Source organism: Hemitrygon akajei, unplaced genomic scaffold (genome assembly GCF_048418815.1).
Source record: "Hemitrygon akajei unplaced genomic scaffold, sHemAka1.3 Scf000043, whole genome shotgun sequence".
Lineage (NCBI taxonomy): Eukaryota > Metazoa > Chordata > Chondrichthyes > Myliobatiformes > Dasyatidae > Hemitrygon > Hemitrygon akajei.
Window position 1 is genome coordinate 1,373,571 of NW_027331929.1, and position 15,956 is coordinate 1,389,526.

Here is a 15,956-nt window from a genome sequence, read left to right on the forward strand (position 1 = left end):
GCCTGCAGAAGGCAGAGGATCATTGTGGAGGGAGTACATTCAGATTAGAGGGTTATGACTAGTGGTGTCCCACAATGATCTGTTCTGGGACCTCTACTTTTTGTGATTGTTATTAACGACCTGGATGCGGGGGTAGGTGGGTTGGCAATTTTGCAGACGACACAAAGGTTAGTGGTGTTGTAGATAGTGTAGAGGATTGTCGAAGATTGCAGAGAGACATTGATACGATGCAGAAGTGGGCTGAGAAGTGGCAGATGGAGTTCAACCCGGAGAAGTGTGAGGTGGTACACTTTTGAAGGACAAATTCCAAGGCAGAGCATAAAGTAAATAGCAGGATACTTGGTAGAGTGGAGCAGCAGAGGGATCTGGGGGTACATGTCTACAGATCCCTGAAATTTGCCTCACAGTTAGGTTGGGTAGTTAATAAAGCTTATGGGGAGTTAACTTTCATCAGTCGAGGGATTGAGTTTAAGAGACGCGATATAATGATGCAGTTCTATAAAACTCTAGTTAGGCCACACTTGTGTCCAGTTCTCGTCGCTTCCCTATAGGGAGGATGTGGAAGCATTGGAAAAGGTACAGGATCTTTATAACCATATAACATATAACGCTAATGCGAGGATAAAACAGTGGATGTTGTCAATATGGACTTCAGTAAGGCCTTTGACATAGATCCCTGAGGCAGACCACTAGTCACCGAACTCCCATCTGACAAACTGTTACCCACCACTACTCTTTGGCATCTCCCATCCAGCCACAGTTGAATTCATTTTACTGCTTCAATATTAATACATAATGATTCAACCTTCCTAACTAACCTTTCATGCGGATCCTTGTCAATGGCCTTACTGAAGTCCACATAGACAACATCCACTGCTTTACCCTAGTCAACTTTCCTCGTAACCTCCTCAAAAAATTCAATAAGATTTGTCAAACATAACCTTCCATGCAGAAATCCATGTTGACTGTTGCTAATCAGACTAGTCTATCCAGATAATAATATATACCATCTCTAATTGAGGCTTTATGGGTGGAAATGACGAATAAGAAATGTATGGCAATGTTACAACATAGAACATGGAATAGAACAGCACATTACAGCCCCTGAGGTCCACAGTGCTGTGCCGACCCTTCAACCATACCCCATATAACCACGCAACATAAATTCTAACATTTATCTGTCTAGTAGTCTCTTAAATTTCACTGGTGTATCTGCCTCCACCACTGGCTCAGGCAGTGCATTCCACACAACTACTCTCTGAGTAAACACATCTTCCTCTAATATCCGCAATGAACTTTCCACCTGTTACCTTAAACCCAGGTCCTCTTGTATTGAGCAGTGTTGCCCTGGGGAAGAGGCGCTGGCAGATCACTCCATCTATTCCTATTAATATCTTGTATACTTCTATCATTTCTCCTCTCGTCCCCCTTCTCTCCAAAGAATAAAGCCCTAGTTCACTTAATCTCTGATCATAATGCATACCCTCTAAACCAGGCAACATCCTGGTAAATCTCCCCCGTACCCTATCCAATGCTTCTACATCCTTCCAAGGAAGGTGGGATCTTTATAACCATATAACCCTAATGCGTGGGTAAAGCAGTGGATGATGTCTATATGGACTTCAGTAAGGCCTTTGACATAGATCCCTGAGGCACACCACTAGTCACCGGCCTCCAACCTGACAAACAGTTATCCACCACTACTCTTTGGCATGTTCCATCCAGTCCATTTTACTACTTCAATATTAATAACTAACGATTCAAACTTCCTAACGAACCTTCCGTGCGGAACCTTGTCAAAGGCCTTACTGAAGTCCACATAGACAACATCCACTGCTTTACCCTCGGCAAATTTCCACGTACCCGCTTCAAAAAATTCAATAAGATTAGTCCAACATGACCTTCCACGCAGAAATCCATGTTGACTGTTGCTAATCAGACTCGTCAATCCATATAATTATATATACCATCTCTAAGAATACTTTCCATTAATTTACCCACCACTGGCGACAAAATGACAGGCCTATAATTGCTAGGTTTACTCTTAGAACACTTTTTAGGAGAGATGGAAGACGGTTTACACCTGAACTAGAGGGAAACTGATATCCCAGCCAGAAGGTTTGTAGGTACTGTGCATGGTAGTTTTTGGGAGAGCTGTTGACGTTGAGTTGCAAGGTATGGGATTCAGATCCCCAGAGCAGATAGCGGAGTCGATCTGGGCACAGATGTTGTTAAGACCGCAGAAAAAGTCAGATATCAAGAGTTTATGCATAATGCAACTGGAGCACTGAGCATTCTAATGCAATACGCTTTAAAAAGTCCGTTGAGCTCAGCGAAAGAATCAATACAGTGAATTATGACATAGTAGCCATTGCTGAGAATTGGGTGTGGGAGGAGCAAGCAGGACAGCACGATATTTCGGGTTTCCCTATTTTAAGTCGTGAGAAAGAGGAAGGAATTAAAGGAGGAGTGGTGACATTACTAGGCTGAGAAAAAAATAATCCCACAGTGGACAGTCAGGACAGGCAAGAAAATTCGTCTAAGTGAGGCGTTATGGGTGGAAATGACGAATAAGAAATGTATGGCAATGTTACAACATAGAACAGAGAATAGAACAGCACATTACAAGCGCTGAGGTCCACAGTGCTGTGCCGACCCTTCAACCATGCCCCCATAAAACCCCGCAACTTAAATTCTAACATTTACCTGTCTAGTAGTCTCTTAAATTTCATAGTGCATCTGCCTCCACCACTGACTCAGGCAGTGCATTCCACACAACAACTACTCTCTGAGTAAAAACATCTTCCTCTAATATCCGCCTTGAACTTCCCTCCACTTACCTTAAATCAGGTCCTCATGTACTGAGCAGTGTTGCCCTGGGGAAGAGGCGCTGGCTGTTCACTCTATCTATTCCTATTAATATCTTGTATACCTCTATTATTTCTCCTCTCGTTCCCCTTCTCTCCAAAGAATATAGCTCTAGTTCACTTAATCTCTGATCATAATGCATGCCCTCTAAACCAGGCAACATCCTGGTAAATCTCTTCCGTAACCTATCCAATGCTTTTACATCCTTGCAAGGAAGGTGGGATCTATAATCATATAATCATAACCATATAATCGAAAGTTGACTAGGGTAAAGCAGTGGATGTTGTCTATATGGACTTCAGTAAGGCCTTTGACATAGATCCCTGAGGCACACCACTAGTCACCGGCCTCCAACCTGACGAACAGTTATCCACCACTACTCTTTGGCATCTCCCATCCAGCCACAGTTGAATCCATTTTCCTACTTCAATATTAATAACTAACGATTCAACCTTCCTAAATAACCTTCCTTGCGGATCCTTGTCAATGGCCTTACTGAAGTCCATATAGATAACATCCACTGCTTTACCCTAGTCAACTTTCCTCGTAACCTCTTCAAAAAATTCAATAAGATTTGTCAAACATGACCTTCCACGCAGAAGTCCATGTTGACTGTTGCTAATCAGACTCGTCAATCCATATAATTATATATACCATCTCTAAGAATAATTTCCATTAAGTTACCCACCACTGGCGACAAAATGACAGGCCTATAAATGCTAGGTTTAGTCTTAGAACCCTTTTTTTATAAGAGATGGAAGACGGTTTACACCTGAACTAGAGGGAAACTGATATCCCAGCCAGAAGGTTTGCAGGTACTGTACATGGGAGTTTTTGGGAAAGCTGTTGAAGTTGAGTTGCAAGGTATGGGATTCAGATCTCCAGAGCAGATAGCGGAGTCGATATGGGCACAGATGTTGTTAAGACCGCAGAAATAGTCAGACATCAAGAGTTTATGCATAGTGCGACTGGTGCACTGAGCTCCGTATATTTCAATGCAAGAAGCTTTAGAAAAAGGCGGTTGAGCTCAAGGAATGAATCAATACAGTAAATTATGACATTGTAGCCATTGCTGAGAATTCTGTGTAGGAGGAGCAAGCAGGACAGCACGAGATTTCGGGTTTCCCTATTTTTATTCGTGAGAAAGAGGAAGAAATTAAAGTAGGACGGGTGACATTACTAGGCTGAGAAAATATTACCGTAGTCAACAGTCAGGACAGACAAGAAAATTCGTCTGTGAGGCTTTATGGGTGGTAATAACGGATAAGAAATGTATGGCAATATTATAACATAGAACATAGAATAGTACAGCGCCGTATAGGTACCTCGGCCCACAATGCTGTGCCGACCCTTAAACCATGCCCCCGCCATATAACCCCACACCTAAATCTGTCCCATTTCCCTCTCTATTAGTCACTTAAATTTCACTGGTGTATTTGCCTCCACCACTGACTCAGGCAGTGCATTCCACGCACCAACCACTCTCTGAGTAAATACACCTTCCTCTAATATTCCTCTTGGTATTCCAAACCCTTAGCTTAAAGCCATGTCCTTTTGTATTGAGCAGCTGTGCCCTAGGGAAGAGGCGCTGGCTGCCCACTCTATCTATACCTCTTAAAATCTTGTATACCTCTATTATTTCTCCTCTCGTTCCCCTTCTCTCCAAAGAATAAAGCTCTAGTTCACTTAATCTCTGATCATAATGCATGCCCTCTAAACCGGGCAACATCCTGGTAAATCTCCTTACGCTATCGAATGCTTCCACATCCTTCCAAGGAAGGTGGGATTTTTATAACCATATAACCCTAATGCGAGGGTAAAGCAGAGCATGTTGTCTATATGGACTTCAGTAAGGCCTTTGACAGAGATCCCTGAGGCACACCACTAGTCACCGGCCTCCGACATGACATTCAGCTATCCACCACTACTCTCTGGCATCTCCCATCCAGCCACAGTTGAATCCGTTTTACTACTTCAATATTAATACCTAACGATTCAACCTTCCTAACTAACCTTCCATGCGGATCCTTGTCAATGGCCTTACTGAAGTCCATACAGACAACATCCACTGCTTTACCATCGGCAAATTTCCACGTACCCTCTTCAAAAAATTCAATAAGATTTGTCAAACATGACCTTCCACGCAGAAATCCATGTTGACTGTTGCTAATCAGACTCGTCAATCCATATAATTATATATACCATCTCTAAGAATAATTTCCATTAAGTTACCCACCACTGGCGACAAAATGACAGGCCTATAAATGCTAGGTTTAGTCTTAGAACCCTTTTTAGAAGAGATGGAAGACGGTTTACACCTGAACTAGAGGGAAACTGATATCCCAAGCAGAAGGTTTGTAGGTACTGTGCATGGGAGTTTTTGGGAGAGCTGTTGAAGCTGAGTTGCAAGGTATGGGATTCAGATCTCCAGAGCAGATAGCGGAGTCGATATGGGCACAGATGTTGTTAAGACCGCAGAAAAAGTCAGATATCAAGAGTTTATGCATAATGCGACTGGTGCACTGAGCATTCTAATGCAAAACGCTTTAAAAAGGCGGTAGAGCTCAGCGAAGGAATCAATACAGTGAATTATGTCATTGTAGCCATTTCTGAGAATTGGGTGTGGGAGGAGCAAGCAGGTCAGCACGATATTTCGGGTTTCCCTATGTTTAGTCGTGAGAAAGAGGAAGGAATTAAAGGAAGAGGGGTGACATTACTAGGCTGAGAAATAAATAATACCACAGTGGACAGTCAGGACAGGCAAGAAAATTCGTCTAAGTGACGCTTTATGGGTGGAAATGACGAATAAGAAATGTATGGCAATGTTACAACATAGAACATGAAATAGAACATCACATTACAGGCGCTGAGGTCCACTGTGCTGTGCCGACCCTTAAGCCATGCCCCCATATAAACCCCCCCACCTTAAATTCTAACATTTACCTGTCTAGTAGTCTCTTAAATTTCACTAGTGTATCTGCCACCACCACTGACTCAGGCAGTGTATTCCACACAACAACGATTCTCTGAGTAAAAAAACATCTTCCTCTAATATCCGCCTTGAACTTCCCTCCCCTTACCTTAAAGCCAGGTCCTCTTGTATTGAGCAGTGTTGCCCTGGGGAAGAGGCGCTGGCTGTTCACTCTATCTATTCCTATTAATATCTTGTATACCTCTATCATTTCTCCTCTCTTCCCCCTTCTCTCCAAAGTATAAAACATTAGTTCATTTAATGTCTGATCATAATGCATACCCTCTAAACCAGGCAACATCCTTGTAAATCTCCTCCGTACCCTATCCAATGCTTTTATATCCTTCCAAGGAAGGTGGGGTCTGTATAACCATATAACCCTAATGCGAGGGTAAAGCAGTGGATGTTGTCTATATGGACTTCAGTAAGGCCTTTGATATAGATCCCTGAGGCACACCGCTAGTCACCGGCCTCCAACCTGACGAACAGTTATCCACCACTACTCTTTGGCATCTCCCATCCAGCCACAGTTGAATCCATTTTCTACTTCAATATTAATAACTAACGATTCAACCTTCCTAACTAACCTTCCATGCGGAACCTTGTCTGGACACAGTACTCCAAGTTCGGCCTAACCAGGCTTTTATAGAGCTGCATCGTTACATCGCGACTCTAAAACTCCATCCCTCATCTTAGAAAAACCAACACCATATAGGCTTTCTTGTCTTCCCTATCTATCTGTGAGGCAACATTCAGGGATCTGTGGACTCGTACCCCCAGATCCCTCTGCTCCTCCCTACTACCAAGTATCCTGCCACTTACTTTGTACTCTGCCTTGGAATTTGTCCTTCCAAAGTACCACCTCACACTTCTCCGAGGTGAACGCATCTGCCACTTTTCACTGGGAAATGAATAATCAAGCGTATACGTCCTATCGGAAGGACAGACAGGTGGGCAGAGAGGGTGGGATGGCTCTGCTGGTGAGGAATGAAATTCAGTCCCTTGCGAGGTGTGACATAGAATCAGGAGATGTAGAGTCAGTATGGATTGAACTGATAGATAATAAGGGCAATTTGTCATCACCTCAGTTCATGATGTCTCTTGCATTGTCGTACACGCACTTTGGCCCTTCTACCTAACTACCTTTACACCCTTTATTCTGCTTCTCTTTCCTCAAATGCCAGATGTGGCTTTACTCCATGCACTGTACTTGCAGCTCTCGCATGACCTTTATCCTTCTCCACCTCACTATCTGTTTCCCTTCCTCCTGCAAATCTAGTTTAAACCCCCCGGTGCAGCAGTAACAAACCTTCCCGCAAGGATTTTAGTCCCCAACCAGTTCAGGTGCAACCCGTCCCGTCGGTACAAGTCCCACCTTCCCTGGGACAAGGCCCAATTGTCCAGAAACATGAAGCCATCCTTCTTGCACAAACTACTTAGCCACGTATTTAGCTGCATTATCTTCATATTCGTGGCCTGACTCATTCGTGGCACGGGTAGCAATCCTGAGATTGCAACTCTGGAGGTCTTGTCCTTCAACTTTGCACCTAACTCCCTAAACACTCTTTGCAGGACCTCTTCCTTCTTCCTATCCACGTCATTGGTCCCCACATGGACCACGATATCCGGCTGCTCACCCTCCCTCTTGAGAACACTGAGAGCTTGATCCACGATATCGCCGACGCTGGCACCAGGGAGGCAACAGATCATCGGAGATTCTCGATCTCTCCCACAGAACCTCCGATCTCTTCCCCCAACCATCGAATCCCCTATCACTACTGCTCTCCCCTTTTCACTCCTTCCCTTCTGAGCTGAAGATACATTCTCAGTGCCAGAGACGTGACCATTACAGATTGTCCCTGGTATCTAGGGACACCAGGGGCAGATCTGGCTTTACTCCATGAGGGTACGTCCCCACCAACAGTATCCAAAACGGTACACTTATTATTTTTGGGAACGGCCGCAGTGGTGCTCTACTCATTCTGTCTATTCCCCCTCCCTCCGCTCACAGTCACCCAGCTACCTGCCTCCTGACATTTAGGGGTGAATGTCTCCCTGTAACTCTTGTTTATTTCTGCCTCTGCCTCCCGAATGATCCGAAGTTCATCCAGCTCCAGCTCCAGTTCCCTAACTCGGTTTGTCAGGAGCTGCAGCTGGATGCACCTTTTACAGGTGTGGTCATCAGGCAAATTTGTGCTCGCCAGGATTTCCCACATACTGCTAACGGAACACTCGACTGCTATAACTGCTGCCTCCATTACCTACCCCTAAGCTAATTAGTTTAATTAAAGATTACCTGGCCTTACCTCACCGGGAGCAAGCTAGTCCTCAGCATCTGCTCGCCGAAGCCTCTGGAGCCAAAGCCTTCCTACCCTGTCTCTATCCACTACGTCGCCCGCTCCATTAATCTGCTCGCTTTATAAACTCTCCCGCTGCCTCACGGGCAGACTTTCACGCGCTTGCGCAGTCGTGCCCCGTTCAAACTTCCAGAGTAATCTTTTGGAGATATGGTGTGGTGGCCATTACAGGGACATGGATGGCTCAGAGAGAGGAATGGATACTTCAAGTGCCGACTTTTAGATGTTTCAGAAAGGACAGGTGGGGGGGGGGGGGAAGAGGGGTGGGCGTGGCAATGTTGATCAGAGATAGTGACACAGCTGCAGGAGAGGTGGACGCCATGGAGAAATTTTCTACGGAGACTCATCGGGTGGAGATTAGGAACAGGAAGTGGTCAATAACTTTACCGGGTGTTTTTTTATAGGCCGCCCAATAGTAGCAGGAATATCGATGAGAAAATAGGGAAACACATCTTGGAAAGTTATGATAATGACAGAGTAGTCGCGATGGGAGATATTAATTTCCCAAATATCAATTGGCATCTCCCCAGAGTAAGAGTTTTAGATGGGTTGGAGTCTGTTAGGTGTGTTCAGGATTGTTGCTTGACACAATATGTAGATAAGCCTGCAAGACGGGAAGCTTCATGATTTGTTATTGGAAAATTAACCTGGTCAGGTGTTAGATCTCAGTGAGATCTCACTATGGAAAGGATCTTGGTGATCGTTGTTGTGACTTGCAGCAGACTGAAAAGCCTGAGCACGTAGATATTAAAACAAGAGGATGTGCTGGAGATTTTGGAAAGCATCATTTGGATAAGTCGCCGGGACCGGATGAGATGTTCCCAAGGCTACTCTGGGAAATAAGGGAGGAGGTTACTGAGACTTTGGCGATGATCTTTGCATCCTCAATGGGGACGGGCGAGGTTCCGGAGGACTGGTGGGTTGAGGATGTTGTGCCTTTATTCGAGAAAAGGAATAGATGTAGTCCAGGAAATTATAGACCTGTGATTCCTACCTCAGTGGTTAGCAAGTGGATGGAGAAGATCGTTAGAGGCAGGATTTATGCACATTTGGGGAGGTATAATACGTTTAGCAATAGACCGCATAACTTTGTCAAGGGCAGGACGTTCCTTACGAGCCTGATTGAAATTTTTGAGGATGTGATTGAACACGTTGATGAAGGAAGAGCAGTAGATTTAGTGTTAAAGGATTTCTGTAAGGCATTTGATAAGGTACCCCATGCAAGGCTTATTAAGAAAGAAAGGATGCATGGGTTCCCAGGGGTCATTGCTTTATGGATTCAGAACTGGCTTGCCCACAGACTGTAAAATAACTTATCCCTGGACCGAACAGAAATAAAGACACAGACATCGGTGTACGGTTGACCCTTCAATAGGTGATCACGTTGCCTTACGACTCTGCCAATTTCAGGTTATTTCTTAAATTTCTACAGTGAATTGTGGGAAATGGCCAACAGCCAAATATAGCGATGGATTTCAAGGAGCACTTGTTAGATATCAGACAGTCTACGAATGCTTCCGGACGGTGCACAGGATGAGAACTGCACAATTACAGTCAGTTCCTCTTTTACCAGGGCAGTGTCGGACAGAGGCTAACAATACCGCATTCTTAGCATGAAATGTTGTTATTTCCCACAAGCAAGGCCGCGTCTGCGTCTTATCCTGTGAACTTCGTGACCTCAATCTTCAGATAGCCAAGCTTGGCAACAACATTTAGTTTTCCCACAACAAAGCAAAGTAACTTATCATAAAATGTAAAATTGAGAAGCAGAATCAGACCATTTGGCCCAATAAGTCTGTTCCAACATTTCATCGCGGCTGATCCAATTTACTTCTCAACCTCAATTCCCTGCCTTCTCCCAGCATTCCTTTAAGACCTGACTGACCAATCAGGAAACTTTGGCACAAATATGCAAAAAAGAAAGACGCGTCCTCCACGGCCTCCTGTGGGAAAGAAATCCACAGATATTCCACTCCCAAAGTGAATAACCATACAGGTTCCAACACAGCAGTACATCTGCCATTTCTTTGCCCTCTGTATGTCCTCCTCAGGCCTCTCTACATCCTCAAAACAACCTGCCCTCTTCCTATCCACGCATTGGCTATATGTGCTATCTCTGTGTATTTGTCAGGGTTGAACTTTATCTGTTATTTCTCCAACTTAACTGCAATGGATCTCAGCAGAGCGGCAATGGCTTTCATTTCTGAGAAAAAATGAGAAAGGTGCAGGACATGTGTATTCCAAAAATGAAGAAGTTCTCAGTACTCAAGACGTATTCAATTTTGGCCGAAAAGGGAACACAAAGCTCTTGTAAAAGCTAAAGAAAGGGCATAAATAAAATAACAATTCGGGGAATGTAATCATCTGTTCGGCTCCCGGGTTCATCCAGGTGATGGTAGACCCCGGCCCGGGAAACTTACAAAATCTCGTATGTGTGGATGTTCTGGGCTGTTTACAAACAGTATACAACATGAGAGTAAACGATTAAGCTTTATAATTTGACTATATGATTTTTAAACCAACATAAAAAGGGGGACATTCTCATGAAACAGACTAATGTGCAAACAGTGGAGCTCACAGTGTCGTCCTTTTGTTCCCGTCGACCTCTTCCGAGCGTAGCTGACCCTCGGACCCACTCTCCTCAGTCCATTCCGTCCAGCGGTCATAGAAACTTTGAAACATAGAATACCTACAGCACAATACAATGTTCTTACCTTCGTAATTACCTAGGGTTACCCATAACCCTCAATTTTTCTGAGCTCCAGGTACCTGTCCTATAGTATAGGACTCCACGGCCGTCGCCGGCACCCTATTCTGTACACTCACCACAGACTCCGGACAAAAGAAAATACCCCTGACATCCCCTCAGTACATACTACCTTAAACCTGTACCCTCTCGTGCTATCCATTTCAGCCCTGGGAAAAACCCTTGACTATCTACACGATCAAAGCCTCTTATCATCGTATACGCCTTATCAGGTCATCTGTTATTCTCCGTCGCTCCAAGCAAAAATGGCCGAGTTCACTCAACCTATTCTCATAAGGCAGACACCCCAATCCAGGCAACATCCTTGTAAATCTCCTCTGCGCCATTTCTATCGTTTCCACATTCTTCCTGTAGTGAGGTGACCAGAACTCAGCACAGCACTCCAAGTGGGGTCTGAGCAGGGTCCTATATAGCTTCAAAATTTCTTCTCGGTTACTAAACTTAATCATAAGGTTGATGAAGTCCAATGCACCGTTTGCTTTCGTAACCACAGAGACAACCTGCGCCGCAGGGTTGAGCGTCCTATGGACTCTAACCCAAGACCTCTCTGATCAACCACACAGCCAAGGGTCTTACCATCAATACTATATTCTGCCATCATATTTGGCCTACCAAAAAGAACAACCTCACACTTGTCTGGTTTGAACTCCATCTGAAATTTTTCAGCCCAGTTTTGCATCCTATGAATGTTCCGCTGCCAGCTCTGACAGACCTCATACACCCTAACCTTTGTATCATCTGCAAATTTACGAACCCCCACTTCCTCAACCTCATCTAAGTCATTTATAAAAAAAAACGAAGAGTAGGGTTCCAAGAACAGATCCTGAGAAACGCCACTGCTCCCTGGCTTCCATGTAGAACACGACCGGTCTACAACCTCTCTTTCCCTTCTGTCGGCAAGCCAGTTCTGGATCCACAAATCAATGTCCCGTTGGGTCCATGTCTCCTTACATGGGATACATTATCAAATGCTCGGTGAAATCAATATGCATCTACTTCTCTGCCTTCATCAATTTGTTCAGTCACATCCTCAAAAAAAAATCATCAGGCACGCTTGTCACGACCTGCCTTTGGCAAATCCATGCTGACTGTTACTGATTATATTATGCCTCTTCAAATGTTGATATATCTTCCCTCTCAGGGTCTTCTCCATCAACTTACCAGCCCCTGACAAAATCATTTGTCTATAATTTCCTGGGCCATCTCTACTGCCTTTCCCGAATAAAGAAAGGAAGGTTTTTCAATCAGAGAGTGGTTGGTGCGTGGAATGCACTGCCTGAGTCAATGGTGGAGGCAGATACACGACTGAAGTTTAAGAGACTACCAGACAGGTATATGGAGGAATTTAAGGTAGGGAGTTATATGGGAGGCAGGGTTTGAGGGTCGGCACAACATTGTGGGCCGAAAGGCCCGTAAAGTGCTGCACTATTCTATGCTCTATAAGAAACAACATCCGCAATCCTCCAATCTTCCGGAACGTCTCCCGTCCCCATTGCTGATACAAACATCATCGGCAGATGCTCAGCAATCTCCTCCCTCGGATCGCACAGTGGCCTGGCCATCCTTTCACGATGACTTATGCAACTTGATGCTTATTAAAAGCTCCAGCTTATCGTCTTTATTAATCTGTACATGCTCAAGGCTTTCAGTCCGCTCCAAGTCACCATTACAATCACCAGAATTCTGTATCCATGTGAATACTGAAGCAAAGTATCCGTTATGTCGCTCTGCTGTCTTCTCCGGTTGCATACACACTTTTCCACTGTCACACTTGATTCGTCTAATTCCCTCACGTCGAGTGCGCTCCGCAGTTTACCTTAATCCTGTCCTGCCAGGGCTTCTTATGGCCCATTCTGGCTCTCCTAATTTCTTTCTTAAGCTCCCTCCTGCTAGCTTTATAACCTTTTTAGTTCTCCATCATTAATTAGTCTTTGTAACCTTCCGTTAAAAAAAAATGCCTTCTTTTATTCTTGATTAGATTTAAAGCAGCCTTTCTACACCACTGTTGCTGTACCCTACCATCTTTTCCCTTTCTCATGGGAACGTATCTATGCAGAACTGCAAGCAAATATCCCTTGAACATTTGGCACATTTCTTTCGTGCACTTCCGAGAACAATTAATCAATAATTGCTCCATGATCACAGTGAATGGAGGTGCTAGATCGAAGGGCCGAATAGCCTACTCCTGCACCTGTTGTCTATTGTCTATGACCGATTTATGTTTTCAACTTCTTGCCTGATACCCTCATATTTTCCAATACTCCAATTAAACGCTTTGCTAACTTATCTGTTCTTATCCCTCTCCAATGCTATGGTAAAGGATATAGGATTGTGATCACTGTCTCGTTTGGACATATGATGTAGTTGCCGTTACCGAGACTTAGATGGCTCAGGGAGAAGAATGGTTACTTCAACTGCCGGTTTTTAATGTGTCAGAAAGGACAGGGATGGAGGTAAAAGAGCTGTGGGCGTGGCACTGTTGATTAAAGAGAGTGACACAACTGCAGAAAAGGTGGACGCCATGGAGGATTTTTCTACGTTGTCTCTGTGGGTGTAGATTAGGAACAGGAAGGAGTCAATAACTTTACTGGGTGCTTATTTATAGGCCGTCCAGCAGTAATAGAGATATCGAGGAGAAGATAGGGAAACAGATGATGGAAAGGTGTAATAATAACAAAGTTGTGATGGGAGATTAAATATTTCATCTCTCTAGCGCAAGGGGTTTCGATGTGGTGGAATTTGTTAGGTGTGTTCAGGAAGGTTTCTTGACACAATTTGTAGATAAGCCTATAACAGGAGAGGCTGCAATTCATTTTTGTATTGGGAAATGAACCTGGGCAGGTGTCATATCGCTCACTGGGAGAGCTTTTTGTAGATAGAGAACATAATTCTATCACTTTTACAATACATTGGAGAGAGATAGGAACAGAAAAGTTAGAAAAGCGTTTAATTGGAGTAAGGGGAATCATGAAACTATCAGGCAGGAGACTGAAATATTTAACTGGAAACAGATGTTCTCAGGGAAAAGTACGGAGGAAATGTGGCAAATGTTCAGGGGTCATTTGGGTGGAGTTCTGAATAGGTACATTCCAATAAGACAGGGATGTTATGGTAGGGTACAGGAACCGTGTGCACAAAGTCTATAATAAATCTAGTCAAGAAGAAAAGAAAAGCTTACAAAAGGTTGAGAGAGATAGGTAATTTTAGAGATCCAGAAGATTATAAAGCTGACAGGAACGAGCTTAAGAAGGAAATTAGGAGAGCCAGAAAGTGCAATGAGAAATTCTTGGCGGGCAGGGTTAAGGAAAACCCCAAGGCTTTCTACAAGTATGTAAAGAGTGGGAGGATAAGACGTGAAAAAATAGGACCTATCAAGTGTGACAGTGGAAAAATGCAATGGAACCGGAAGAAATAGCAGAGGTAATTAATTAATACTTTTTTTCAGTATTCACTACGGAAAAGGATCTTGGTGATAGTAGTGACGGCTTGCAGCAGACTGGAAAGCTTGAGCATGTTGATATTAAGAAAGAGGATGAGCTGCAGCGTTTGGAAAGCAACAAGTTGGATAAGTCACCGGGACCGGATGCGATGTACCACAGGTTACCATGGGAGGCGGGGGAGGAGATTGCTGAGCCTCTGGCGATGACCTTTGCATCGCCAATGGGGACGGGAACGGTTCCGGAGGATTTGAGGGTTTATTCAAGAAAGGGTTAGAGATAGCTCAGGAAATTATTGAACAGTGAGTCTTACCTCAGTGGTTAGAAAGTGGATGGAGATGATCCTGAGAGACAGGATTTATAAACATTTGGAGAGATTTAATATGATTGGGAATATTCAGCATTGTTTTGTCAAGGGCAGGCCGTGCCTTACGAATCTAATTTTTTTGAGGATGCGAATAAACACATTGATGAAGGAAGAGCAGTGGATGTAGTGTATATGAATTTCAGCAAGGCATTTGATAATGCCTTTTTATTGAGAAAGTCAGGAAGCATGGGATCCCAGGAGGGAGAAGTGAAGGAATAAGTGAGATGGATGAGTAAACATGTGGGAAGAGGAGGAAATAAAGCGGTTAAGTTCGGATAAAGAAGCAAAGTGTAGAGGAGAGAGGAAGTGGAGAGGGAAGGTGTGTGATAGGGAAATCGTAGAGGTGGGAGAGGTGAGTGGGACAGAAAGAGCCAGTACCAGGCGAGTGTGGGAGAAGGAAGAGAGTGATTGAAGAGAACGAAAGGAAGAGGAGGAGTGGGGCATGGTAGGAGGAAGGTGTGGTGGGAGTGAACGGGAAGCCCGGAGAATGGATGGGAGGAGGGATGGAGACGGGACGGGGGAGATGGGCCGAAGGGACGGGGGAATACAGAAAGCATCTGTGGGTGTTTAAGCACATCTGCGTGTCAGGGCGACAGGAGTCAGTCGTGGAGAGAAGAAAAAGAGAGTGGCAGATTGGGGAGAGAGTGAAATAAGATAATGGGGAAGAGGAGACAGTGGGGCAAAGGTTGGCGAGAGAAGGTAGAGAAAAGAGCAATGGTTGAAGAGGGGAAGGAAATGGGATAGAAAGAGAGAGAGCATGGTGGGAAGGAATGCGGAGAATGAAAAGGGGAGAGTGGGGGAAGCTCGTCCACGGAGAACGAGAGGAAGAGACAGAGAATGCCACGGAATAAGGAGGGAAAGAGAGAGTGCGCCACCGGATGAGGAAAGTGAGGAAAGCGAGGAAAGCCTGTGGAGGGAACGAGTTTCGAGGTGAGCTGTTCACCTCACTCGGAGGAAGGTTGGGAATGTCCAATGCTTAGAAGAAGAACCAGCTGGGGGTGCATCGGTCCTGGATAATTGAGGCTCTGTATGAGTGACAAAATCCCACGGTCGATCCCTCCTTCCTCAATCCTGCACTCCGTCTAAACTCACCTCCACCAAATCCGTTCCTTTCTCTGTTCCTTCTTCGATTCCACATTCCCTCCATCAATCGTCCCAAAATCCCTCTTCCATCTCCACCGCGATCTCC